Here is a 27,750-nt window from a genome sequence, read left to right as displayed (position 1 = left end):
GAACAGTTCCAGAGCGCGTCTGAAGCTCATATGCAACATTATATGGCAGACATACTATTAAGCCCTTGCTAGATCCTGCTGCATGGTCATGCATCCATTATAAAACACCACTACTATTCGGATATATTAAATAGTTCACTCAAAATTACACAATGAGAGACTTTCACTTTACACAGTTTGTGAATAACCAGACTGTTTTTGCGGCAAGTTTGAAGTAATCAATCAGAGAACAGGAGAAAGTGCATTACACTGGTCATTTTAATATAGCCTATTAATAATAAAATAAAAAATGATAGTATAATATTGAGAGTTAATTTTAATCTTGCTTCCCACCTGCAGGATCACTGATGCAGCGGCCTACCGGTTGAGAATCCCTGATCTAAATGAAATGTTAAAAGGTTTTACAAATATTTGAATGTCTGTTAATACATCAATTAATAAATAAAATATTTATATTACATTACATTATATTACAGGGATGTAACGGTATTGTAAATACCGTCATACCGCAATATTAAATTTTTCGATATTACCGAAGTCGCATGACTCGGTAAAACTATAGGTCTTCTGAGAAAATTTGCTCAGGCGAATGAAGCGAACGGGAGGTAGCTGGAACTTCATTTCCCATCAGCCCCGGCGTGGCCATAATCCTTTGCGGTCTGTTGTCGCTACAGATCCAGTAATGCGGAAATGGAGTGTGCTGCTAGTAGCGGAGATGAAAAAAAGATGGAAATGATCGAACCTAAAGCGGGTGTTGTCGCCGCGCGCGTGCTGAATAGCGGTGCTGTCGCGCGCGTGCTGAATAGCGGTGCTGTCGCGCGCGTGCTGAATAGCGGTGCTGTCGCGCGCGTATTGTAAAGCGCCGAGGGGGGGTTGAGCGCGCATACTCAAGAGAGGTGTTATCGCGCGCCTACTGAAGGGCTGGACTGGACGGAGGTTGTGTCGCGTCGCGGGGGCACTTTTGATCGTTTTGGAAGGGCATTTTCTATCCAAGACTAAAAAGGGCATGTACACTGCACAGGTTGAGCCCTATGTGTGCACGTGCCTGCAAGTTGGGGAATACGACTAATAACAGTCATGGGGACTGCAGAAACACAGCACACTGTTCAGATTGATGCAGACATTGACTTGTACCGCAAAGAGATCTCTATCTCACTCATGGTTTGTCCTCTCAAGTGGGGGAAAGACAATGCACAACGTTACCCCACTGCTGTCAACATGGGCCAAGTCATATCTCTCTTGTCCCAGAATCCTCAGTCCCAAATGAGAGGGTTTTTTTCTGTTGCAGGGGACATTGTAAATACTCAGAGATACCAGCTTTTACCAGATTATAATTATATGATTATTTTCCTTTAAACCCATCTCTATCTAAGTGAGTGATTAAATGTTAAATGTGATGAGTTTTTAACAATACTAAATTGAAACTTTATTTTTTTACATGGTTTAATAATTTTTTGTTATTAAAATTGAAGTTCCTGTTTCAAAGCTTACAGATAGATGGCTAATTTGTATGTCATTGACACTTTTGGCACTTTTTTGGGAGTATTTTCAAAAGTTTTTTTTTCCTGTAAATGATTCAATAAATACCGTACCGTGACATTCATACCGAGGTATTACCGTACCGTGAAATTCTGATACCGTTACATCCCTATTATATTATATTACATACATTTTTTCTTATAATAAATATTAATGTTTTTATTTTACACCAAATTATATAAAATTACAAATTGTATTGTCTCATGTCTTAATTAAAATGTAGTGGATAAAAGTAAACTAAAATGATAACACATGCATTAAATACACACTAATGATTAAAAAATATCTATACATATATATTTTACCCAAAAAGTCATAACATACATAAAGAAGTCATTTGTAATGATACTGCAATTCTACACAACATGCAAAATGATCTAACTGCTCCATTTCTCCAGAGGGTCTATGGTCTGCCCTGCATACTGTTGAAGACCCCTGCTCTAACAACCCACAACCCACACCTTAAACATACTTGACAATTTTCAATTGTCTAACATTATAGAGTCAGTTAGTTCACAAGAGACAACTTTCATTCCATTTATAGAATATCTAGAGCATGTTCAGTGGAAGAGAGGCAAGTAGGTGTTCATGGGTAGGTGGAATAAACGCCCATATCTATTTTCCTGTTTGTACATGCAAATCCAGGCTATTTTAGAAGTTCACATAAAGTATGAAGTACTTCTCTTGAGTGAGATCCAGCAACCTAATTCTGCTTTGTGAATTAGCATATATATTTTAAAGAGACAGTTAACCCAAAACAAAACATTTTGTCAACATTTACTCTGTTAACTTGTTCCAAACCTGTTTGACTTTCATTCTTCTGATGAACACTAAAGACAATAATTTAAGGAAATGTTGGAAACCTGTAAGCATTGCCTTCCATAGTATTTAAGGTCAACAGTTAGAGGTTTTCAGCTTTCTTCAAAATATCGTCTTTAGTATTTAATAGAACAAAAACACATTTAAAGTTTGGAACCACTTGAAGGTGACTTCGGGTGCTTTCACACCTAGACTTTTGTTTCGGAACCTGTCTCATTTGCCCAGTTAGCGCAGTTTGTTTGCCATATGTGAATATAGTAATCGCGCTCTGATCCGCGCTAAAAATATCGGTCAGAGATCGCCAGATTGAGGTGGTCTCGGCTCGATTGAAACGAACTCTGGAGCAGATCGATTGTAGTGAGAAAGTGATATGATCCGAGCCCGGTTATCACAGCGTTTTAATGATATGTAAGAGGCATACGACTATATGAAGAGAGAATTATGAGAAGGCCGGAGGAATTCCAGACATCCGAAATCTCCCGCAAATGCACAAAGATTCCTGGATGCCCGCAAATGAATGATAATCTCCTGGAAATCACGCATGTCCTTCCCGATCCTTAAATACGTCACGCACCCTTCTCACTTCTCTCCAGCGCATCCCTCCTCGCTCTTCAGACACGTCGCACACACCTTGTCAAACACTAAAACCCCCCCCCACCCCCCCACCCCCCCTTAGGACTCTTTAAAATAAACCGTGAAACTGACCAATGTGAGGAGAGTTTACTCACACATGACTTGCTTTAGCTCTTTTGGTCTGCTTAGAAACATTGCTGTGAGAAAGCAAACCGCACCAAGAACAAAGAGCAATAATGTAACAATTTTAATCCCTGTTTCAGAAAAAAATGAATTGATTCACAGGTGTGAAAGCACCCTTAATAGTAAGCACATTTTTATTTTCGGTTAAACTATACATTTAAGCCCCAACTAAACACCCTCATTTCCTTGCTTCTTCTCAATTTAAATTCTTTCTGTGGGCACCAGATCGTCACTTTTGTGTGTACCTCTGAGAATGGACTCAGGTGATGGCCACGCATTCAGTATTCAGTCAGTGTTTTGCCCCGGGCAGAACACAAGGAGAGAGGTAGAGTAAACAGAACTGCAGTAAGCAACTTCACCCAGTGCTGAAAATGAACCCATGCTCCTCTTTTCCTGCGATTAATTGAATTCTTGCAGCCATTAAAGTGACTAGGAGAGCTGAGTGACAGCTATTGCAGATGAAAAAGGCACTGAAAGGTCTGAACTCTTCCTGTCCATCGCACTGGCAGTGACGTTTTCTCTCTTTGATGTGTGCTTCTTAGTGAGGATGTGCTGCAGATGCCTGTGAAGGCTGTTACTTTAAATAGCCTCTTAAAAGCTACTAGATACTTTTATCCATCAAAAATGTACAAGGTATGATGTATAGTAAAGTAAAATCATTCTTGAGATGCCATTATTGTGTCAAGTGTTTCACTCCTAGAGATCAAATGGAGACTTCCTTGGATGGACAGACAGGTGGATGGATGGATGGATGGATGGATGGGTGGATGGATGGGCAGATGGATCATTTATTTACTTTAAACAATGATAGAGCTAGATAGAGAAAGAGGTAGATAGAGGGTAACACTTTAGAATAACTATTCTTTATAACTAGTTAATAGTCCATTAATAAACTGTTAGTTAATGAGTTATAAATGACTTGTTAAATAAAAGTTGATAGTTTGTTTATTATTTATAACTGTGCCTTATAGATAGCCAAAAGATAATTTACAAGCTGTTAGTTAACAAGTTATAAATGCCTTGTTAACAGTGTTTCAACGATTTATAACTATACCTAATAAATTGGTAATAGATATTTAATCTATTAGATAATTACTTACTAAAGACTTGTTAAGTATCCGTTAATAGTTTATATATGTTATTGGGACATTATTCTAGTTGCAACTATTTTTCATTTATTAAATGTTAGTAAATAAGAAGCAGTTGCAACTTTAGAATAATGTCCAAATAGCATACACAATCTAATAACTAACACTTGACTAATATATTAACTCACACTACAGATCAGTTGTTCATAGTTTGTCTACCATCTAAAAATTCCAGTGAATTGTTGTAGAACTTTTCTAATAAACTACATATTTATTTATGTTGTTCTTATCTTTAGCACAAAAAGTGGTTAAAGTAGCAGTAGAAGTAATAAATCATTAAAATACAGTTAACAAGTCATTTATAATTTGTTAACTAATAGCTTGTAAGTTTTCAATTGGCTATCTATAAGGCACAGTTATAAATAATAAAATAACTATTAACAAACTGATAACAAACTATTAACTTTTATTTAACAAGTCATTTGTAATTCATTACGTAACAGTTTATCAAAGGACGATTATAGTTATAACAGATAGTTATAAATAATTTACAACAGATAGTTATTCTAAAGTGTTACCAAACTAGAACACCTTTTATATGGAACAATGTCCCCGGTAGTGGAAAAAAAAAACCCTCACTAGGGGTAGAGCTTCAGAAAGAACCATGAATTATTTTATGGCTGAAATGGGCAAGTTGGCTGAGCCTAAAACCTCCACCATTTTCCCTTATTTGCTTACTTTCTAAGCATATTTCAGTTATTTTCAATGAGAGAACACATTTTTATATAGTCCAAGCAGCATGAAAAGGTGACAAGCAGGCATGGGACAATAACCGGTTTCAAGGTTTACCGCGATTTGGAAAAATCTATGTATTAAAACAACCAAAATATTTTGTTACACTATTTTTAAGGTATACGTCGTTTTTTTTTTTTTTTTTTTTTTGTGGTTTTTTTTATGTGTTGTATGGAAATCTGTGTTTTTGAAGCTAATGAAGATAGCAGAAGTCATTTATTATTTTTTTTTTATTAAAATGGGGGGGGGGGGGGGGGGTTGTTTTTTATTAACATATTTTAAAAGAAATTATTTATTTTTATCCAAAGTTATCATACTATAAGAAACATATACCGGCCCATGCCTAGTGCCGAGCTCTGTGCATTTTTAAATGTGCCAACAGCTGGAGAATAAGGCCCAATCCTAATTCTATTACTTAGCCCTTCCCTTTACCCCTCATTTTGCACGTTCATATGAAGGGGTAGGAGTGCCCTAATTCTATTTAGCTTGAAGGTGTAGGGCTAAGGGGAAGGGCTCTTGAAACTGAGATTTATCAGGACCACACTCTAATTCAAGGGGTATGAAAATTTTCCAGAATACACTATCCACAATGGTAACATGACTGCAAACGGAAAGAGATGCATATTAAATAGTATTAGGATTTTGTCATTATTACAAATTTTTACAATAAACAAGTTTAAAATATTCATAACCATGTTTGTGTTTTATTACCAATCATTAAAAAAATGCTAGAAATAAAAAACAATTAATTTTGCTATCTATAATCCCTAATAATAACTCCTGTATAGCAGTCCCACAACATTTTGTCACTCTATGACACTTGAATACCTTGTCAGAAAAGTCCATTGGCTGGGAATGAGCTTTTTTACAGTGTCTGACATAATGTTAATGTTGTTTTTTTGTTTAATAAATAAATATGGCCACAGAGTAAATGCACAGTACAGTTACGATCTTATTGCCACATTATATCATTATGACAACATGATATCCTTGCTTTGAGTGATTTTCTGAAGATAAATACCAAAAAAAATGCAAGTGGAATAACTACATCAGTCGTCGATCTCATATTAAGCAAGAGCTCACGATGACATATAATGACGTGTGCAGGTGCTATAGTAGTGTCTTATTTCTTAGGGGTAAATTTTAAAGCCATTCCCATACACACACTGTTTCAAGGACCAAGGGGAAGGGGTAGGGTACCAAAATAAAATAATCGCACATATGCCTGGCTGGAGTAGTGTGTTTTTCTTTGACAGTGGGAGGGTAGACCACACGTTACCTGTTACAGCACATTATTTAGGCTGACTTATTGAGCACAGTGGAATTAAGAGCATTATATTGCACACACTTCGCATGCTTTAATTTCCAAATATTTATTTTTTATAAATAACCACCGTGAATTGTTCTGTTTGTAATGTGCACCAAACTGAAAACACATGTCGAATGATTCAATATGAAATGTTTCAAGATGCCCTTTGGGACTACTTTGATTTCTGCAAAAATTTCTGAAAGTTTCAGATGAGTCACAGCAATAGAAAAATACGGTCTGCTTAAACTAATGCCACATAAATATTGTATGTTGTTATGTTTTTATGGAACACAACATGTAAACATTCACAGTACAGGGTGGAGAAAATTTGTGAACCCCTAGGCTAATGACTTCTACAAGAGCTAATTGGAGCCAGGAGTCAGCTAAACTGGAATCCAATCAATGTGATGAGATTGGATGTGTTGATTAAAGCTGCCCTGCCCTACAAAAACAGTTTTGACTTTCTTGTTCTCAAGAAGCATTGCCTGATGTGAACTGCGTCCCTGATGGATAGATGGATGGATGATCAAGATGTGCAAGACAATCTGCTCAAGTTAAATCTGCATAAGCTACGATGGAAACATGTTTACCAAATATATTTCAGTATGTGCATCAAAAAAGTCAATAGATTTTGTTTTAAGAGATCATGTGATAACAAAAATGGGTGAAATGTGACAGCATTAATTGACAAACCAGTGGACCCACCATATTGTAAAACATCTAAACTATTGTTTCGGCCAAAATCCCTCAGCCAAAGTCTGTCATCAAATGCATTTTTACCTCCAGAACTGTTTTGAGAATCTGCACTCTAGGGTTGTCACGATACTGGTATTTGTTGCCAATCGGTGCTGGAATTTTAAAAAGTCCATTTCCCACAAACATTTAAGTGCTGTAGAGCACGTTCTAAAACAGTGGTGATTAACCATTGTGTTCACGTGCTCAACAGAAAAGACTGTGATTGGCCAAGAAAGTCATCAGTTCACCGAACTCACCGTTTAACCACAGATACAGGGACACTGGAGCATTTTAAAGGTGCGATTCATTGGCGAATCCCTCGTATGTCAGCTTATAGACAAACCAGCTGATCAACGTGACTTTGAAACGCTCCAGTGTCCCTGTAATTGTGGTTACACTCAGTAAACAGCAGTGAGATCAGTGAACTGATGACCTTCACGGCCAATCACAGTCATTTCTGTTAAGCATGTGAACGCAATTGCAAATCAGCGCTGTTTAAGAACGTGCTCCACAGTGATTAAATGTTCGCGGGAAATGGACGTTTTTAAAATTGCAGTATCAAATTGTTATCGAAATCTAGAATTGTGACAACCCTACAGCACTCCCAAAGAGGGTCTCTTTGGCATCTTATGTGAAAAAAGACCCACTATGACTTCTCCTACCGCTATGTATCCTACTGTGTTTTTAAGATCTGGCCACAGTTTATCAGAAAGTGAAAATGTTGTTCTCTTTGACTCATTGAATGAAAATTGCTCTTTATTCGCAAATTTTTTATGCAATATTCTAGTTTTGTACATAGATCTAAATCTTTTGATGGTAACAGGTTATAACATAAATAATTAAAAGTAATTCTGAAGGAATAATTGAATCCAATCCACCACTAGTAGGGTGTAACAAATGAATTCAGTAATAAAATAATATTATTATAGGTACCTTTTATAATGCAATCCTTTGCTCAACCCATGCAGAGCTGCATAGTTTTCTTTTATCTTTCTGAAATATGGTTTTTGTAATGCAAAATAACAAGGGCCCAGGGTTGAAATAATCTTCAGACTATCCCCTTTTCTTAGTGAATGGTGCATTCAAAGGTTTGACCTTCACTAAAAAGGTGAAGTTAGCCGTGAGGCTTTACAGTAATTTTTGCAGGCTTAGATCAGGCTGTCCTTCTAAATGTCCTTGAGAAGGTTTGGTGATAACCTGCTTTTCTTGTCCATTTTTATTACCTGACTACTATCCCACATGGATCGGCATATCAGTTTACACCATGCTATTCCAACTGTTCTATTCCACTGGCTTAACATGTGGAAACCCTTGTACCAGATGAGCTAATGCAGTTCAGTCACAGGTGTGCCACAACTTACACCCTGACCAAGGATACCGCTTATATCCAGATAGGGCTGTTATCAGCACACTTGCAGCCGGCAGGCTTCAGCAAACCGCTCTTTTTTTTTCTCTGCAGGATGTTTCAAAAGAGGGTTCCTTCAAAGGAAGCAAAGAGAAAGTTTAAGCTTTGGGTTCAAAGATATAACCCTAAACATGCCCCTTGCACACTGGGTTAGGTCATGTTTAGGTGAAGAAAAGAAAAACACATAAGATTTTGTGAAATTATAGCATCAAGTTAGATGTTCTGAATCTTGCGGTGAATCTATCTAAGGATTTGTGCAGAGTTTGGACACCTGTGTCTTCTGGATTTCCACTGTAACTGTGTCGGGTATTGAAAACCTCCTCAGGTGGTGCTCAACAACATGTATTCAATCACACGTCTGCGATGTTTCAATTTCATACAGTGCATAAGGTGAACGCTCCTCAGCCCCAGAACAATCAAATACCTTCTCTAAACAAAATGCACTTCAGTGAGCTGCAGGAGAGGTTGAGAGTCCTATTGCGTAGCGGTCCACTTCATTCCAGTGTTTCATAGTTTTGTAAAGAATCGGAAATGGTCTAATCGGTTTAGATTCAATTATGCACCAATCACTCCCACCAGATTCAAGGGTCTCGCAAGGTGGGACCAAAGTAAATGAGCAAAGGATACAAGGATGCTTCAAATCTTCAACAAACTGGAACAAAGTAGTGACAATATGAAAGCAGTTTGTACCGGTCCATTTAATAAACAATTTCACTGTATTTTGGACCTACTGCTTGTTTTCAAACTGAATGTGTATCATTCCTATTTGTTTATCGTGAGTTACATTAACACTGAATTCAACAATACAACACATTACAACTCAATGCAACAAAGCATAACTGTGAGATATTAGTGACCCTTTTACTAATGTAATTATTACGATTTAATAAGTTGTCTAGGGAGAGTAAACATACCATTTAGAATATTAGATTAATACTGGAGTAATTGGATGGAAAAGTGTGACATGTATGGCATGTGTGTGTGCTTTACACAATGCATATAAAAGAAAAGCAAACAGAAACAATCAAAACAAAAGTTTCAGGGGAAAAGGAACTAGAGTGGCGCCAAAGCAAAGAAATAAACAAAATCAAAAGCCACCTAAACTAGAACACAAGATTCCCTAAAAACTTACAAATGAAAATCAAAATATGAAAAAGAAACCAAAATCTTCAGCGTATGCGACTCCAATTTCATAAACTCCCTGAAATAAACAGAAATAAAAAGGTGGCGCTCACCCACTTACCTAGTGTTTTCGAACAATATAAATTAGTGATGTGACGTTGTGCGCCGAGGCTTCGAAGAATGTTTTAAAAAAATAACGTCTCGCAGTGAAGCAGTGTACCGGAGCTTGATTCGTTTTGCCATCATCAAGTGATTGATGACGTCCGAAGCTTCATTTTCACCTATACCCATGTGACTGCTTCAAATTTAGATTCAAAGGTTAAACACCCTTATGGGTCAGTAAAGTGATTAGGGAGAGATTAGGCGTTTCAAAGCACTGCGCCATTCCTACACACCAGTAATAAAATTAAAATAATTGTTCATCTTCCACCAGCCATGTCATTTTTCATGACAGGAGTTTCAGTGTAGTGACCTAGTCATTTTGCCTGTCAGCTTGCAGTACATTTGCTTTTTGACTTCTCCGTCATCATTTGTTTCACCTTTGGAGGAATGGGTTTTGATGTTGTAACAAATGATTTGATCACTTTCTCACGCTAACTGAACAAAACCGTTTATTTACCGCACCAGCCAGAGTTTGGACATGAGCCCAAGAAAAAGCTCGCCCCGACTTCATCTAAATCTTTTTAAAAATTAAGCTGTAACCGAGCAGGTCCCATCAGGTTCGGGCAAAGATCTCCAGCTCTAATCTGGTGGGCCCCAAATAAATACCTAGAAGTATAAATTATAACAAATAAATTATATATAATATCATTTTCTGTCACATTTTGTATGACGATGGTCTAAACAAATTAAAGTTCAATTTTTATTACTTCTGCAAAAATGTCCTTTACTCTCAATTATGGAGCAGTCCAATTACGTAAAGATTTAGTTTTAAAACATAATATATTTTTTAAAATATTTAATTAAAACTATAAAAACGTAGTTCAAACTATTACAAATTGTTTATTTATTATTTTAGTTACACTAATTATATTAATTGTGAACACATGTTAAGAAAACAAATAATTTGAAAAGGTTTTACAAGATGCTTCACGTGTTGTTATCATTATTCTGCATTAAGACAACATATAAAAAAGGAGATTGAGTGATTTGAGGAAAAAAAAAACAACTGAAAAATAAATCACTTAAGAATAAATTAAAGTACAAACTTTTGGGCCCCATGGCTGAAATTGCTTAGGGCCTCCAAATCACTCAATCCTTCCCAGATAGCGAGTTTAACAATGTAGAATGTGTCGAAGCAGCTTAACATAGAAGGTCTAGTCAATCGAAACTGTGTCAGTCCAGTTTTCAGAGTTGTTTAGTTCAGTTCAAAGTCAAAGTCATTATGAAGTCTTCAGTGTCATATGATCAATCTATATGCTGTTTCCAGATCAGGAAACATTTATAATTGTCAGTTCTAAAATCAACTGTGTTTTTGCATTGGTCCAGAACTATTAATGTATTTATTTACTTTCTGGAATGTTTGATGAATAGAAAGTCTGTGTATGGTCACTATTTCAAATACCTTTAAAATAATAACCATTCGTATCAAAATAAATATTCCTATATCAGACTTATTAAGCTTTAAGCATTTATGTCACGTTCTTCACATTTTTCTATTTTTTTGTTCCTGCAGTCACTTCCAAAAGTTTACAGAGACAAGTTCGGAACTTAGCCAGAAATGAATTATTGATGTGAGCTACTGACTACAGAATAAAGCCGCATTTACTTCGTGTGGGTTTGCCTGAATTAATCATAACATGAGACTAAAATGGCTGATGAATTCCCTTTCATTACAAAACCCACCAATTTTCCTGTAAATGACAGATGTCTTCTTGCAAACCTGGACCCGACCATTATCGACAGCATCACTTTACAGCACGCATCAAACATTCAGTAGATGCTATTGTCTGTTGTGCATTCTTGCATTTTCCGCCCACAGTGTAAAAAGCTCGCAACATGTAATTTTGACATCAGCATTACCAACGCACATGTCAACAGAAACGCTTGAAGCACCCATTGGCAGGGTTCATTTGGAACATGAGGCCATTTCAATGCACTGTTTAACTGGAATGTTTCAGCAGAACTTTAGTTTGAGGATCAGTTCTCTCTATTTACCAGTATATTAATGGCGTGCATTCAAGTAGCAAACAGACTGTTTATCAGTTTTCTCAATGCATACTCTATATGTCCTACCATGCATTACTCAACCCCATACTTGCGCTCAACCTACACTCACTGTTGTGTTCAGTTCACTTTTCAAATTATGTTGACTAAACAATTTATGTTGACTTAATTGTGGATGTTTCTGTATGTAAGTTTTTGACTCTTCTAAAGCATAAAAGTACCATAATGTTTGCAGATATTTAAGAAACATGCTAAGTGTACATTCTTGTTTATTTGCAAAAACAATGCTGAAGTCAGATATTCTGCTTTCAAAAATGTGAGTTCCATGCCAGCTGTCTTTGTTTTAGTTCTTTTAACCCGCCCACTGTTTAGCCAATAAGATTTCAGCACTATGGGTTGCCTTGGTGGAAAACCGCATATTTGATTCATTCAGTAAGGAAGGCTCTCAAAATATGCGTCCGCAACTGAAATGCGATCTTTGGTGGACAGTAACAGCCTCCGAAATGAGATGCAGATTCAGAGTTTCACAAGATGTGTTTATTAATTAGCAAATATTATAAATATTAAGAATGTAAACATTAAGTGAGTAGGTTACAGTGTAACCCTTTCTTAACAACATGCTCCATGATGAGATTTGCAGTGATAAGATATTTGGCTGTTTGCACCAGATTAAACACAATGTAAATTTAAATACAGCCATTCAGAAGCACAGAATAGTGCACTTACTGCACTCCAACAAAAATGTAAGGTTTATAATCTAACTAATGCATTTTAAACCCTAAATGTTTTAAATGTACATATAATCACTGACATGTTGGCTTGCACTGAGTCACAGATCTAAAGTTCAGTTTTGAACGGTTTATTTAATTGTTTAGATCCGAGGTGAACTATCTGCTACTGCTTCAGTAGTATGGCAATAAATGTCATTAAAAATGCCATTCAAACTTACATTATTAGCATTTAGCACTGAATAAAGCACATGAGGTGTACCTGAGGTGAACATTGTCAGTTTATCCTGTTGTTCAGCTGCAAAAATCTAGTGTATATAAGTGTTGGTTAGAACAAAGACTTATTTTAATATGCAAAATATTCCTTTTATTGCGTGGCATTGCTTTTATTTAGAACACATTTAAATCAGCCTTTAGGCTCAAGAGTCAGGCACACTCCTGTTGATGATGTCAATCTGGCAACCTTGTGTTTGTTTTGAACCAGAAGTGCAATACCTACTTCAACCACTGGGTGTCAAATGTACATACTGCATAGTTTTTATCAATAAATAAATATTAATGTTCACATTCTTATTTAGAGCCATACTATGAATTATAAGTTCATCCTAAAATAAAACAAAATGAAAATTCATTTACTAACATTTCCAAAATTTTTCTTTTTACAGATTCAGACAAAAAAAAAAAAAAGATATTTTGAAGAATGTTCCCATTTATTGTTGATCTTTATTTACTTCCAGAGTTTATATTTATACATTTTCATTTTTGGTTGAACTATTCTGACCAAGGGCATCACGGTGGTGAGTGGGTAGCACGATCAACTCACAGCATGAAGGTCGCTGGTTCAAGCCCTGGCTGTGTTAGTTCACATTTCTGCGTGGAGTTTGCATGCTCTTTATGTGTTGCCATGGATTTTCTCCGGGTGCTCTGCTTTTTCCCCACAGTCCAAAGTCACATGCATTGTAGATTAAATAGACTAAGCTAAATTGGCCGTAGTGTATGATTGTGAATGAGTGTGTATGGGTGTTTCCCAGTGTTGAGTTGCAGCTGGAAGGGCATCCGCTGCGTAAAACATATGCTGGATAAGTTGGCGGTTCATTCCGCTGCGGTGACCCCTGATTAATAAAGGGACTAAGCTGAAAATAAAATGAATGAATGATATTTCGACAAAAAATCTTGCATAAAGAAAAAAAGCTATCCTCTTTTCCCTCCTCCCAGACTTCAGGGATCTCTTATCTATCCATACTAGCCATAGCTATTGTTGTCATGGAAACAAACCCTGACTGTATAAGGCCTGTACATTTCCGACATGCAGATGTGTGCAGTGGTCCAAGAGCAGTAGGGCATCATTGAAATATTAAAGTTGACATTTCTTGCAGACAAACACAATGTCCAGCCTATTTCCCACTGGATTTATGGTGCAGTTAATGTGGTAAGTAGCGTTGACTGCAGGGTGGAGAGGGGGGTGTATGAATTCACTGCAACATAGAGCAATGGACTGTTGATTCATTCCCCGTGTCTGTGGGTTGCACACTTGATCAATACTAATCCCCTCATCCGTCACAGGTCACATCCAGTTGTACATCTCTCACTGTCAGCACATGAGTGCACATGAAGTGACTCTCAGGACACTGCTTAACAGTCATTTGGGATGAGCTGATGAATGCATTTCAGTTCTCTATAACTCAGCAAATGTTATTTATTACTTATTCCTTTTTAGTAACTAGAATTTTTACTTGTATTTTCACTTTAGTTTTGTGGTTTTTTTTACATCTTTATTTTAAACATTATTGTACATTTATTTTAAATTTACACCCCACAAAATTTGCAATCCTATGTTTGTTACTGTTGGAGTATGTTTACATTTACTCTGCATTTCTCTCAATGTATATATTTCGACTTAGGCATAGTCCATTTATTCATCAGGCCTGTGAGATTTGGGGAAATATCTATATAAATATTAGAAATATGAATTTTTTGGACATATTGTGATTTTGATTTGTGATTTAATTTTATAGTCAAGCTTCAGCTCAATAATCTGCACCGTAGCTTCTTACTGCTAAAATGCAGTGAGTGTTAGTTAAAAAGGGAACTGAGCTATGGCTAGTATGGATATTTACTTGCCTTAACAGTTACTTAAATTTGTTTTTAAATATTCCGAAATGAAACACTCATTTTTCTCTAGAGCAAACAGTAAGCACAAATAAAATGATCTTACCTTTCTGTAAACAAGTTGAACTGATATTAGAGAGATAGTGTAGCTTATAATGAAAACAAACAAAAACATTATAAAAATACAGAAAACTCAGTAAACTAACATGGCTGAAAAGACTGAAATTGTACTTTGCTGTTGCTTGCTACTAGATTGAGTGTCACTGGCAATAATTTAGTTTACTTTTTAGCAAGACAATCCTCATATAGCCGTTTGTGGTGCTTTTTAGATGCTTGTTGATGTATTTCCTTAGGCTGTGGCAACAATTCTGCGAAAGCTCTTACAAATGCCCTATTTTTTTCATGGTCTGTGACTTCGAAAATAAAATATTTCAATATTACTGATGTCCTTGCTTTCTTTGATATTAATTATTCTATTATTGCTGAAGTGGCAAATGACATCATCCCACTCATATATATATATATATATATATATATATATATATATATATATATATATATATATATATATATATATATATATATATATATATATCTGTGTTTAAATAAGAATTTATTTCAACTTTTTGTCATCATTTGATGCTTATGTAACACCAAATGCATAATATTACTGCTACAAATGTGATATAACCTGTTCTTTGCAGCTCCGTGAACTGTATGGTTTTGTTCAGGCAGCTTAATTGGTTCAGATTTTTGTTAATTTCTAAGATAAACAGCAACACTAAACCAATATAAAAATGTCTAAGAAGTGTGATTAAAGTGTGATTAAATTAATACTTTTATGAATGTGCAGCATCGTTTTTCTTACACCATACCTAAAATCATAAAAACCTATGACATAACCTGTTTTGCATACAGCTCAGTGAACTGTATGGCTTTGTTTAATCTGCTACAATCTGATTTTAAACTAAATCTGTCTACTTGTTATTTCACACGGAGTGAAATATGTTTATGACAGCATTAACAGACCACAATGTAAAATTTCTGGCCAAATATCTCTTTGGTCATTCTAAAAACCCGTAGTCAAAGTTTGTCATCAAAATGGTTTGATAATATTACCTGTTGAGCATCTGCGCTTCAAAAGAGCATCTCATGCCTTCAAAAGCCATTGTGCACTCATTGCATTCATTCCTCGTTCTTCATCTTTTGAGGTGCAAATAACATATTTTAGGAAAAAGGCTAACAGTTGATTCTCCAACCGGAGCTAATTATTATTGATTTATTTATTTTTTTTTAATATTTAGCACCATTGACATTTTTTTTTTTTTCTTATCGGATGTAAATTAGATGCAAGTCCTTTACTTGCAAATCTACATGCAATATTCTAGGTTTAGTTTAATTTGCATCTTTGGATGGAAACATAGCTATCCTGCAGGCACAGGCCTTTAACATTACATCATATTGACATTGTACCGCAAAGTACCCCAACGTTGTGAGGACGATTTTGTTTGGAAATGAAAATAGGATTGACAGAACCCAACGTCAGGCCGACGTTAATGTCCAAAGCACAACCTAAAATAAACCAAATATCAACGTCTTATCATGTTACACCTTGACGTTGTGTGGATGTTACCACGATGACATCTATCAGTAAATTTTGGTCACATTTCAACACAACCAAAAATCAACCAAATATCAACGTAATTTGACGTTGCTATTGGACGTCATTATAACGTTGTCCATAATAGCTGACTAGACATTGAATTTTAGTCACCTGACATCATGATCTAAATGTAACCTAATATAAACGTCTTATGATGTTGTGTGCCTGCTGGGTACTGTCTGAACAAACTGAGTCAATTTCATCACTTTCCAAATCCGATTTGGATTTGGGTTCCAAATTGGTTCAGGTGCAGTGTAAACACACAGACACACACACAGTCCAAATATATACTTATCCATATTTCCCACCGTAAATTAGCTCTAGTAATGAATGACGCCTCCTCCAAGCCTACCCTCCCCTCATCCCCTGCCTCTCAATGCCAGTCTTTGTCCAAGAATGAGAATGAGCCATTCTGTCTCTCACAGATGACCCCTCTTGTCTCCACAGCCGCCTGCTGAGGACGTGACTGCCCACGTGGTCTGGATGCCAGCAGCTGCCTCTTGGAGCCCCTGACGGCCCCTGGCAATCCGAGAAACACATCCTCATCCTCCGTTTCCACGCTCCCAACCCCCCCGCCCCAGTCCCGGAGGATTATCGAGTCTCAGGATTACTGAAGTGTCCACTTTGGCCGCGGGAGAAAGGGCACACTATTACTTGTGAGTATCCTCAGCTGCTCCGAGCCTCCATTCTGCCTGTGAAATTACACTCATTATGGGCTTTTGTGCTTACTTGGTGGAAAAGAAAATGCAGGGAAGACTTTATTAGAGCGAATGAAATGCTTCATCAAACATTATTGGCCATTACTTTAATTATTGGCATAACAGAATGAAATGAATGAAAACAGATCTTTCTTGCCTTGAGTTCTTCTATCCGAGACTAAATTGAAAGCGTGAACAAACTGGGGCATAGCCAGAGATGCCATGCTACTGTTTTGGCCACAAATCGCCTCGAGCAGGACTCTGGCATGTTCGGGAATCAGTTAGTGTTTATGTGCGAGTGCATACAGTTTGCCACCCTACCACAATAATAAATAATTGAAGCGAATGTATGACCTGGTTTGTGTGGCGTTTCAGCATTCGCTAGAGATGCCAGTTCTCTGAGGATTTCCAGTGTTATGGGGGGGTGTGAGAATGGGATTAGAAAGCTTGATGGATTCAGTGGCAGATTGCACATCATTTGACTTCTGCAATCCGCGAGGACTGGGCTGCGTGCTGCTGGTGTGAAATACTGTACCAGGCATGCTATTACCTGAGAGTGTCTGTCTGTGTGTCTAGGGGCGGAATAAAACAAGCAAGGTGAAAGTCGCACATGATTTGGAATTCAGAATGATTTCATGCAGACTGAGATCAGAATCAGTGCTTGGGGATGTGCTACATGGATGGATTTCCGTTATGTTGATGTGGGCTGTCTGATTTAGTAATACACTGATGATGAAACCAGCACACATAGTGCACTTGATGATTGGCTAAAAGAAAAATAAAAGGACTACTAAGAAACACAAATACCACAGGTCTTTATATAAAAGGGAAAAGCTGTTTGTATTTGCTAGTGTATTCCCTTTTAGCAACATATTTCTGATAATAGAGGAAGATAAAATAACATGAATTCCAAATGGATGATATTTGCTTTCTTAAATGGACAGCCCTGCTAAAAATTTAAGATCTAAAAATGCTCCCATTAAGTTCTATAACATTTTACGAACATTAAAATTTGTCTAGCTTTTTAAATGATGTATTAACATTTTTTGGTTATAATGTTATATTAAAAATATTCATAACGTTTCAGGTTATTCACCTTATTTTTAGCGTACAAGTGGGTGCAGCCATTTGAATGTTTTTGGCACAAGACCTCTGGGGCCTCATGTATCAACGCTGCATATGCACAAAAACTTTCCGTACGCCAGATTTCATGCTAATGTTTGGATTTACTAACAATGAAATGAACGTGAGAATGTGCGTTGTTCCACACCAACTTCATGCCTGGCCTACTTGCATTTTTTGTGTGTGTTTGTTTTATTTCCATTGGCGACTCCTAGAGGCAATTGTGTTAAATTGCACACTACAAAGTATCTTTGAGCCGTGCAATGGCAGCTGTATGGGACGGGATCATCCGTATCTCTAGCTGGTATATAAGGTTTCCATACCATGCAGTTGACAAGCCAAACATTAAAACGCAATTTGCAGCGATTACCTGTTTTCCCAATGTAATCGGAGGGATCGACTGCACGCACATTGCTATAAAGGTGCCATCTGAAGACGAATTTGCATACGTGAATCAGAAACATTCCATTCAATAAATGTCTAAATAATATGCGATGCTCAAACATGATACATGATGCTTAACATAATACACACACTTATTAATGATTCCTACTTTTCTTCCTCCTGATGAAGAGTAGGCAAAATCTGATATGTAGTGTGGGAAAGAAGAATGAGATTATCAGACGCTGGATTCGAACCGAGTTCATGATCAAACGCATCAAAACATTATGCCATGCGCTTTACGAGCTACGCCACTCACGCTACTCTCTTTAGTTATGTTGCCTCTATCAATCAACAGTGATGGCTGGGAATCACTCAACTAGCTTATTCCAACGAGGTGTGCCTTTTGCACTTGGCCTAAATAAACACTACAAAATTTTAAACCTTTTCATCGGACTATTTCTTTTTTAATTAACTCACAGTGCGATGTTCAGACCCAACTGCGTTAACCGAGCCAGGTAAACTCTCCCCACTCTATTTTTTTTCTTTTGTTATTAATTCTAGAGGACAAACTTGCAAAAAAAAACGTTTTTCTCCGGCCTACCTCCGATAGGTGCAACTCCAATACACATTCTGTTCAAAGTTTCTGTTTTTGCTTGCTTTTGCCATTGCTTTTTCATTTGGTTTTCCCAAAGTAGAGTCATAACCATATTATTAGGGGAGGAGGCAGGGAGGGGTTTTGCGCTCATGCACTCAGTTTCACTATAAGTCGGATGTACAAAAAGAATATGCGTGGGATTCGGCGTACGCAGTGTTTCATACATCTGATTTTTTTTTTTACTGCGTACACACATTTACAGCTTTGTGTGTACGCAATGTTTTATTGTGTTTTAATGTTTGTTGCAAACTGATATTTTCTAATTATATTATTCTGCTTTGTCTGTATAGCCATGAACACACTTATTTGTAGAGCAAGTAGTTTGACCATTTTCTGCAGTTTAGTATTCCTATTCTTTCTAAAAAAAAAAAACGAGCGCACTTCCGCATTGAAGAGGGTTAATATCAATGTTCCCTGAACGTTATTTTTAAATGTTATTAGAACATTCCATCCACATATTATTTTTCTAAGAAGTTTTTCTATCAAAGTTAATATAAAATTTTTATGTTCATTCTTTTGTAAATGTTCACAATGTTCTGATAATATTCTGTATTAGCTGGGGTTTACCCAAAATAAATGTATCCTGTTAATTTTTATCACCCTCCAACTATCCAAGATTTTAGCTAAATTGTGGTCTTTGACAATTTAATAATATATACAGTTAAAGTCAAAATTATTAGCCCCTCTGAATTACTAGCCACCGTTTATTTTGTCCCTAATTTCTGTTTAACGGAGAGAAGATTTTTTCAACACATTTCTAAACATAATAGTTTAAATAACTAATTTCAACTGATTTACTTTATCTTTGCCATGTGTCTAGATATTTTTTCAAGACACTTCTATACAGCTTAAAGTGACATTCAAAGGCTTAACTATGTTAATTTAGGTTAACTAGGCAGTATAGGGTAATTAGGCATGTTATTGTATATTGATGTTTGTTCTGTAGAATATCGAAAAATAAAAATTTGCTAAAAGGAGCTAATAATTTTGACCCTAAAATGGTATTTATTCTATGCTTCATGCTTTTATTCTAGCCGAAATATAACAAAAAAGACTTTATAACAAATATAACAAAAAAATTTAAAGGGAGGGCTAATAATTCTGACTTCAAATGTATAGTAAAAGAACACTTGAAACGCAAAAACAACACAATCCTAAACTAAAACGAATTACACTAAAAGGAAGGCAAGCTAATCACCAGGGGCCTCATGTACGAAGACTTGCGTGGAAATCTTACTAAAACATTGCGTACGCACAAAGCTGTAAATGTGCGTACGCAGAAAAAAATTCAGATGTATGAAACACTGCGTACGCCGAATCTCACGCATATTCTTTTGTACATCTGAATGAACGTGAAACTGAGCGCAACATGCACGAGCACAAAACCCCTCCCTGCCTCCTCCCCCGTATGAATATGCTAATGACTATGCTAATGTAAAAACCCAACGAAAAAGCAATGGCAAAAGCAAGCAAAAAGAGAAACTTTGAACAGAATGTGAAATTGAGGTGCTGCTTTCGGAGGTAGACCGGAGAAAAGCGGTGTTATTTGCAAGTTTGTTCGGCGGAATTAACAACAAAAGAAAAAAAATAGAGTGGGAGAGTTTAGCTGATACGGTTAACACAGTTGGGTCTGAACATCGCACTGAGTGGATTTAAAAAAGAATTAGTGTGGTTTATATCTGTAAAATGTTGCAGTACCCTCGCAGTCTCAGTGGCGCACCTCATAAGAAGCATATGATCGTGTACTGACACGTTCGAGCATAACTCGGCTCGAATCCAGCGTCTGATGAATTCATTCTTCTTTTTTTTCCCCGCTACATATCAGATTTTGCCCACTATTTATCACGAGAAAGACAAGTAGGAATCATCAATAAGTTTGTGCATCATATTTTATTTGCACATTTATTGAATGGAAATGTTTCTGATTCACGCATGCAAATTCATCTTCAGATAGTGTCTTTATAGCAATGTGCGTGCAGTAGATAGCTCAGATTACATTGGGAAAACAGGCGACCGCTGCAAATTGTGCTTTAATGTTTAGCTGGTCAACTGTATGGTATGGAAATCTTACATACCTACTATATGAACCCGTCTCATACAGACGCCATTGCAAGGATCAGACACTTTGTAGAGAAGAATTTAACACAACTGCCTCTAGGAGTCGCCAATGGAAATAAAACAGACACGCACAAAAAATGTGCGTACGCCTGCCAGAAACCTGCCGTGAACCTGCGCAAATTCCCACGTTCAGTTCATTGTTAGTAAATCCAAACGTGAGCGATTCTGAGCGTGAAACCTGGCGTACGCAAAGTTTTTGTGCGTACGCAGCGTTGATACATGAGGCCCCAGGTCTCCGCTCAATCCGGGGGTCCAGCAATCATGTATCTCCCAATCTGCTAGTGTGTGTCTCCTCAGTCTCTGTACACTGTTAAATGAGTGCTAGAGGAGTCTGGCAGCGTAAGACAAGGCAATACAATGGTTGCCGCAAACACACCAACATACAGAGCTGCACAAACACGGTCTGAAAGCACCAGGGGCCTCATGTACGAAGACTTGCGTGGAAATCTTACTAAAACATTGCGTACGCACAAAGCTGTAAATGTTTGTACGCAGAAAAAAATTCAGATGTATGAAACACTGCGTACGCCGAGTCTCACGCATATTCTTTTGTACATCCGAATGAACGTGAAACTGAGCGCAACATGCACGAGCACAAAACCCCTCCCTGCCTCCTCCCCCGTATGAATATGCTAATGACTATGCTAATGTAAAAACCCAACGAAAAAGCAATGGCAAAAGCAAGCAAAAAGAGAAACTTTGAACAGAATGTGAAATGGAGGTGCTGCTTTCGGAGGTAGACCGGAGAAAAGCGGTGTTATTTGCAAGTTTGTTCGGCGGAATTAACAACAAAAGAAAAAAAATAGAGTGGGAGAGTTTAGCTGATACGGTTAACACAGTTGGGTCTGAACATCGCACTGAGTGCATTTAAAAAAGAAATAGTGTGGTTTATATCTGTAAAATGTTGCAATACCCTTCGCAGTCTCAGTGGCGCACCTCATAAGAAGCATATGATCATGTACTGACACGTTCGAGCATAACTCGGCTCGAATCCAGCGTCTGATGAATTTATTCTTCTTTTTTTCCCCCGCTACATATCAGATTTTGCCCACTATTTATCACGAGAAAGACAAGTAGGAATCATCAATAAGTTTGTGCATCATATTTTATTTGCACATTTATTGAATGGAAATGTTTCTGATTCACGCATGCAAATTTATCTTCACATAGTGTCTTTATAGCAATGTGCGTGCAGTAGATAGCTCAGATTACATTGGGAAAACAGGCGACCGCTGCAAATTGTGCTTTAATGTTTAGCTGGTCAACTGTATGGTATGGAAATCTTACATACCTACTATATGAACCCGTCTCATACAGACGCCATTGCAAGGATCAGACACTTTGTAGAGAAGAATTTAACACAACTGCCTCTAGGAGTCGCCAATGGAAATAAAACAGACACGCACAAAAAATGTGCGTACGCCTGCCAGAAACCTGCCGTGAACCTGCGCAAATTCCCACGTTCAGTTCATTGTTAGTAAATCCAAACGTGAGCGATTCTGAGCGTGAAACCTGGCGTACGCAAAGTTTTTGTGCGTACGCAGCGTTGATACATGAGGCCCCAGGAGGTAGTGGATGTGATGAATTGAATGGAAAGACTTGTCCTTTCCAGCACAGCAGTGTTTGAGTGGCACATCCTGCTCCTGCAGAGAGAAAGCGGCTCAAGAGAGACTGGACTGATCAGCACTTCTCTGAGTTAATTAACACCAGAGGTCCAGCAGCTGTTGTACCTTCCTATACCTTTGCACTCAGTGCCACCCAAATACATCTAATATACGCCATGCCACTTAAACATGCTTGCTAGCACATAAACAGTATATATAGTGACTATGAAAGAAGACATTTGTCATGTATACAGTAATAGGTAAGAGATATATTTTGACAGAAATTGTTTTTAAAATGCTTTGCTAATCAAAGTCAACGTTTAACTGCAATTATGCTCATGTATACATTTTAGATGTAAGGATTGTTTGTCGAGTTGCACTAAATGCATTAAATTATTGTTATAAAACACATTGAAATGTTTTATTATAGTCCTAATATATCTATTAGAAACTACCAACACTGCTAATGAAAATTCATGAATTATTCCAATAATCGGTTAGTTAAAAGTAGTCAAATATGCCATGTTTTTTTTTTTTAATTCAACAAGTATTCACTTTTTTTTGACAGCCCTAGACATCTAAAAATTGTCCAAAAAAAAAAAAAAAAGCTTATCATCAAATAGACAGGAATGTTATTTGTAATTAATGTAATTATTTACAGTGTCAGTTCATTTTTTGGATATTATGCAGGGTATCTGAAGGTTCTAAGAGTTATATTTAAGGCTTTTTTTAATAACAAAAAGAATGAAAAAGATCAATTTTAAGTATCAAATAAAAAAAAAAGCATGCAAATCAAATTATTACCATCCTCAACACTTTTTATTGTATATTATGTTGCTGTTGTAACCGACTGGCTGATATTGGCCAGATGACTGGCTGTTCACCTGTCGTGCCAAAAATCATCCAATCCCAGTCTGTTCTCTGTTGACACAGTGGTCATAAGCTATTATAGTGCAAAATTCCTGCAAACTCTCCTCGCTTAAGTGAAATCCCAGCAAACACTGCTTACATAAACTCAAAATTAAGAATATGAAATAAAAAATAGCATTTGTAAAATCTTTAAAATGCAGATTTGAGACATTTTAAAACTAAATAAGGCCTTATTTGTTTACTATGGAATTAAAGACTTTTTAAGGATCTGCAAATACCCAGATTGTTAGAAAGAAACAGGTTCAAATGTACACTACCTGACAAAAGCCTTGCCGCTATCTGTTTTAGGAACAACAAATAACTTGACTTCTACTTGATCATTTAATATCAGAAGTGGCATATACACTATGAAAAGAAAAAGCCTCCAGATAACGCTTATTTTACCAAAATAAAATTTGATCATGCTTGATTTTCAATTATTTCATTAAGACAGTAAGATTTGACTTTGCTTAGACAAAAGTGTTGTCACTTAACACAAATAATGTACATTATAGAATATAAAGTCATGGTGCAGTGGAAAAAATAATTAATATTGTGTATGACTCCCATGAGCTTGGAGGACTGCATCCATACTCTACAATGACTCAAATAATTTATTAATAAAGTCATTTGGAATGGCAAAGAAAGCATTGTTGCAGGAGTCCATCAAGATTCGTTGGATTCATCAGCAATGCCTCCTCCATCTTACCCCATACATGCTCAATAATGTTCATGTCAGGTGACTGGGCTGGCAAATCCTGGAGCACCTTCACCTTCTTTGCTTTGAGGTACTGTAGTTTGATGTGAAGGCTGAAGTATGTGAAGGAGCACTATCATGTTGGAGAAGTTGCCCTCTCCTGTGATTTGTAATGTAATGGGCAGCACAAATGCCTTGATACCTCAGGCTGTTGATGTTCCCATCCACTCTGCACATCTCTCGCACGCCCCCATACTGAATGTGACCCCAAACCATGATTTTTCCCTCACCAAACTTGACTGATTTCTATGAGAATCTTAGGTCCATGCATGTTCCAGTAGGTCTTCTGCAGCATTTGTGATGATTGGGATGCAGTTCAGCAAGTAATTATTTGGAATAATCTTAAGTTATTCAAGTTAAGTCAAGTTATTATTTGTTGCTCTTACAAATGAGATCGACGACATGACTTTTGTCAGGTAGTGTACAAGTAACATAACAAAAATAGCACTATCATGTATGTAACGTGTCATATAATTAGATTATTAATTAAAAACAAGTTGAACAAATCTAAACAAGCAATAGATGTCAGTAAAACTGATTGCAACCAACACATCACATTACAGTAGTTACAATACACTTCATAAAAGTCATTCAGTTTCCAAAAGACAAAATTTAAAAAGACAAAATCCTAAAAATTACCATATAATCATATATTCATACATATTTGCTACACGACACACATCTTTAGGTGAACAATTAATTAAAAGTTGATATTTTTAAATCAAAGTTTGATCATTTGTTTCTGCATTTGAAGTTGTGGTCCATCTTTGTTGACGACAGTTTGACGACTTCAGTCCCAATATTATTCACCCTGCACCTCTTACTGTTAGTTTTCAATGAGGGATTGATAAGCTAAAAAAACAACAACTCAATATTACGTTTTAGTTGGTATTACGTTACCATACTGAATTAAAAGTCTCAACAACTTACAGTTCACACGGACTTTAAGTGTTTTTCACTTTCATTCACACAGATGTGCAGATCACTACTTTTTGCAGTTTAATATTCAACACCACTAGTCAGAGCTACTTTTGATTTATTCATTCAAATCCTTTGACATTCTGCATTAAACACTTAATTTTACAGTACTAGCATTGCACTTCACAGTATACTAAGTAATGTATTATTTCGCATTAGAATACAATTTTGGATTCTCAAATTCAAACTACACTGCGATGGACTAAAAGCATTTTACTCATGCGGCCCATTAACTGACAGTACGTAAAAATGGTGTAAAATAGATTTGCAGCGAGTTTGACTCCATCATCACAGCACAAATGGAGGGACATCTGCCCATACATCCCACCCACAGGGATAACAACCTCACTTATTATACAAGAGCTCTCTGGACGTCTGTAGATTCCTCAGAGGCATCCATCCACTTGAGCAGTAAAACTCAGCTCTTAAATACATGAACATCAAAGTGTTGATTTGAGCTATTTGATATCTATCTATCCATCTGTCTTCCAGAAAGCCAAAAAAAGAGGTTTATCACCCCAGAGTTTTATCATGTTTAGGCAGATGCGAGCAGGCCTGGGAAGCCGAGTTCATGGATAATTTATATTTTGAGGGGAAGACATTTAAGCTCATCCATTTCCACGCTCAGAGCAGTATGTTAAAAGCTGAAGCTTGTTTTCCAGAAGGCTTCTGTATCGTAGACACAATGAAGCATTTGATTTGATATCCCCACGCCTCAGTGTCTTTAAATCCCGTTACAGTTTGGAGCCCTAATTTACTTCTTAACCCTTTCTGTGGAGGCCTCCGTTTTATGAAGATTAAAAATATCTCTCTCAGCCACATAACATCTGTGAAACATTCCCTAAGAAGATCTATTAATGAGCTGCTCTTTATCTTCTCATTAAGAAATCAATAGGAAACATCCACATTTGAAACAGGATGTAACCTATGTGCCTGAGACTGATCTGATATCATCAGAAAATCCTCATATCTTGCATGTGTTCAATTATAGGCCCTGTGATACTGCAAAGACTCTACTTACAGCTTGGAGCACGACTGATGGGTTTGCATTAGAGTCAAACTCACAGTAAAAATAATAATAATAATAATTAACATGACTTCAAAAGTAAAATAATCAATAAGAATGCTACAATAAAAATACATAACCTGTTTAACAGCAAGTTTCCTTAATATGTGGTCAATAACCGTAAATTTACTTTCCTAATTCCCTCCATGACAGTTCGCATTTTGTGCTTTTTGTTGACATAACTATGATGCTTTCTCTTAATTTATGAACATTATAGTTTTATGTTATAATGTGTCTTGCTTTATGTGTTTCCATGATGTTGTTTAGTAGTTGTGTAAATGTCACTGAGCACATTCTATATTTTAGTTTACACTACCTGACAACAGTCCTGTCATCTATCACAGTTGTAATACTACAGAAGACCTATTGGAACTCACTTGGACCCAAGATTCTCATAGAAATCAGTCAAGTTTGGTGAAGGAAAAATCATGGTTGGGGATACATTCAGTATGAAGGCAGACGAGAGATCTGCAGAGTGGATGGCAACATCAACAGCCTGAGCTTTCGAGACACTTGTGCTGCCCATTACATTACAAAACACAGGAGAGGGCAAATTCTTCAACAGGATAGCGCTCCTTCTCATACTTTAGCCTTCATATCAAAGTTCCTAAAAGCAAAAAAGTTCGAGGTGTCCACGACTGGACAGCCCAGACGCCAAATACAAACATTGTTGATAAGCATGATCTAGAGGCCTTTGGCTTTCATATTAGCCACTTTTGATACCAAATGATCAACTAGAAGTCAAGTTATTATTTGTCGTTCCTAAAACTTGGATAGGCAACAGGACTTTTGTCAGGTAGTGTACTTCTACTCTGCTTGTGGGAAAAGTTGTTTGTGATGAGCATTGGTTCATCATGTGACTTTCTTATAATCACATGCTTATAGTTGTGTTTTGTTTACCATAAAATTAAACAAATATTTTACATCCCTACCATATTTTCAACAGTAAAATTCCACCAACCACAGCTGCCTATTTTAACCATAAATTTTATGGATTTATTTTTTTACATTGTAAAATTAGGAATAGTTCATCCAAAAATTACAATTCTATCATCCTTTCCTCCCCCTACTTGTTCCAAACCTGTTTGAGTTTCCTCTTTCTGTTAAATGCTTGAAACTAGGGCTGCATGATACTGGAAAAATCTGACATTGCGATATTTAGTATTTTAGCGAAATATATTAAGATGGAAATACAATTTCACCAGATGACTTAAACAGTTTTTTTTTG

At 36.7% G+C, this 27,750-nt stretch overlaps 2 protein-coding genes across 5 annotated transcripts in view; one reads left to right on the top strand and one right to left on the bottom strand.

Annotated features, from left to right (window-relative positions):
• Positions 1–27,750, bottom strand: part of clasrp (CLK4-associating serine/arginine rich protein) — a 777,720-nt gene that overhangs the window by 398,027 nt on the left and 351,943 nt on the right. The window lies entirely within an intron of this gene.
• b3gat1a (beta-1,3-glucuronyltransferase 1 (glucuronosyltransferase P) a) overlaps positions 1–27,750 on the top strand; it is a 192,664-nt gene that overhangs the window by 65,720 nt on the left and 99,194 nt on the right. For all 4 annotated transcript variants that reach the window (XM_087291990.1, XM_087291987.1, XM_087291988.1 and 1 more), the window contains exon 2: positions 16,679–16,887. The gene's annotated coding sequence lies outside the window, so the exon portion shown is untranslated. The remainder of the gene's footprint in view (positions 1–16,678; positions 16,888–27,750) is intronic.

Source organism: Danio rerio, chromosome 18, assembly GCF_052040795.2.
Source record: "Danio rerio strain M-AB ecotype USA chromosome 18, GRCz13ab, whole genome shotgun sequence".
Classification (NCBI taxonomy): domain Eukaryota; kingdom Metazoa; phylum Chordata; class Actinopteri; order Cypriniformes; family Danionidae; genus Danio; species Danio rerio.
Note: the sequence above shows the minus strand (reverse complement) of the source record. Positions and strands in the feature narration are given on the sequence as shown.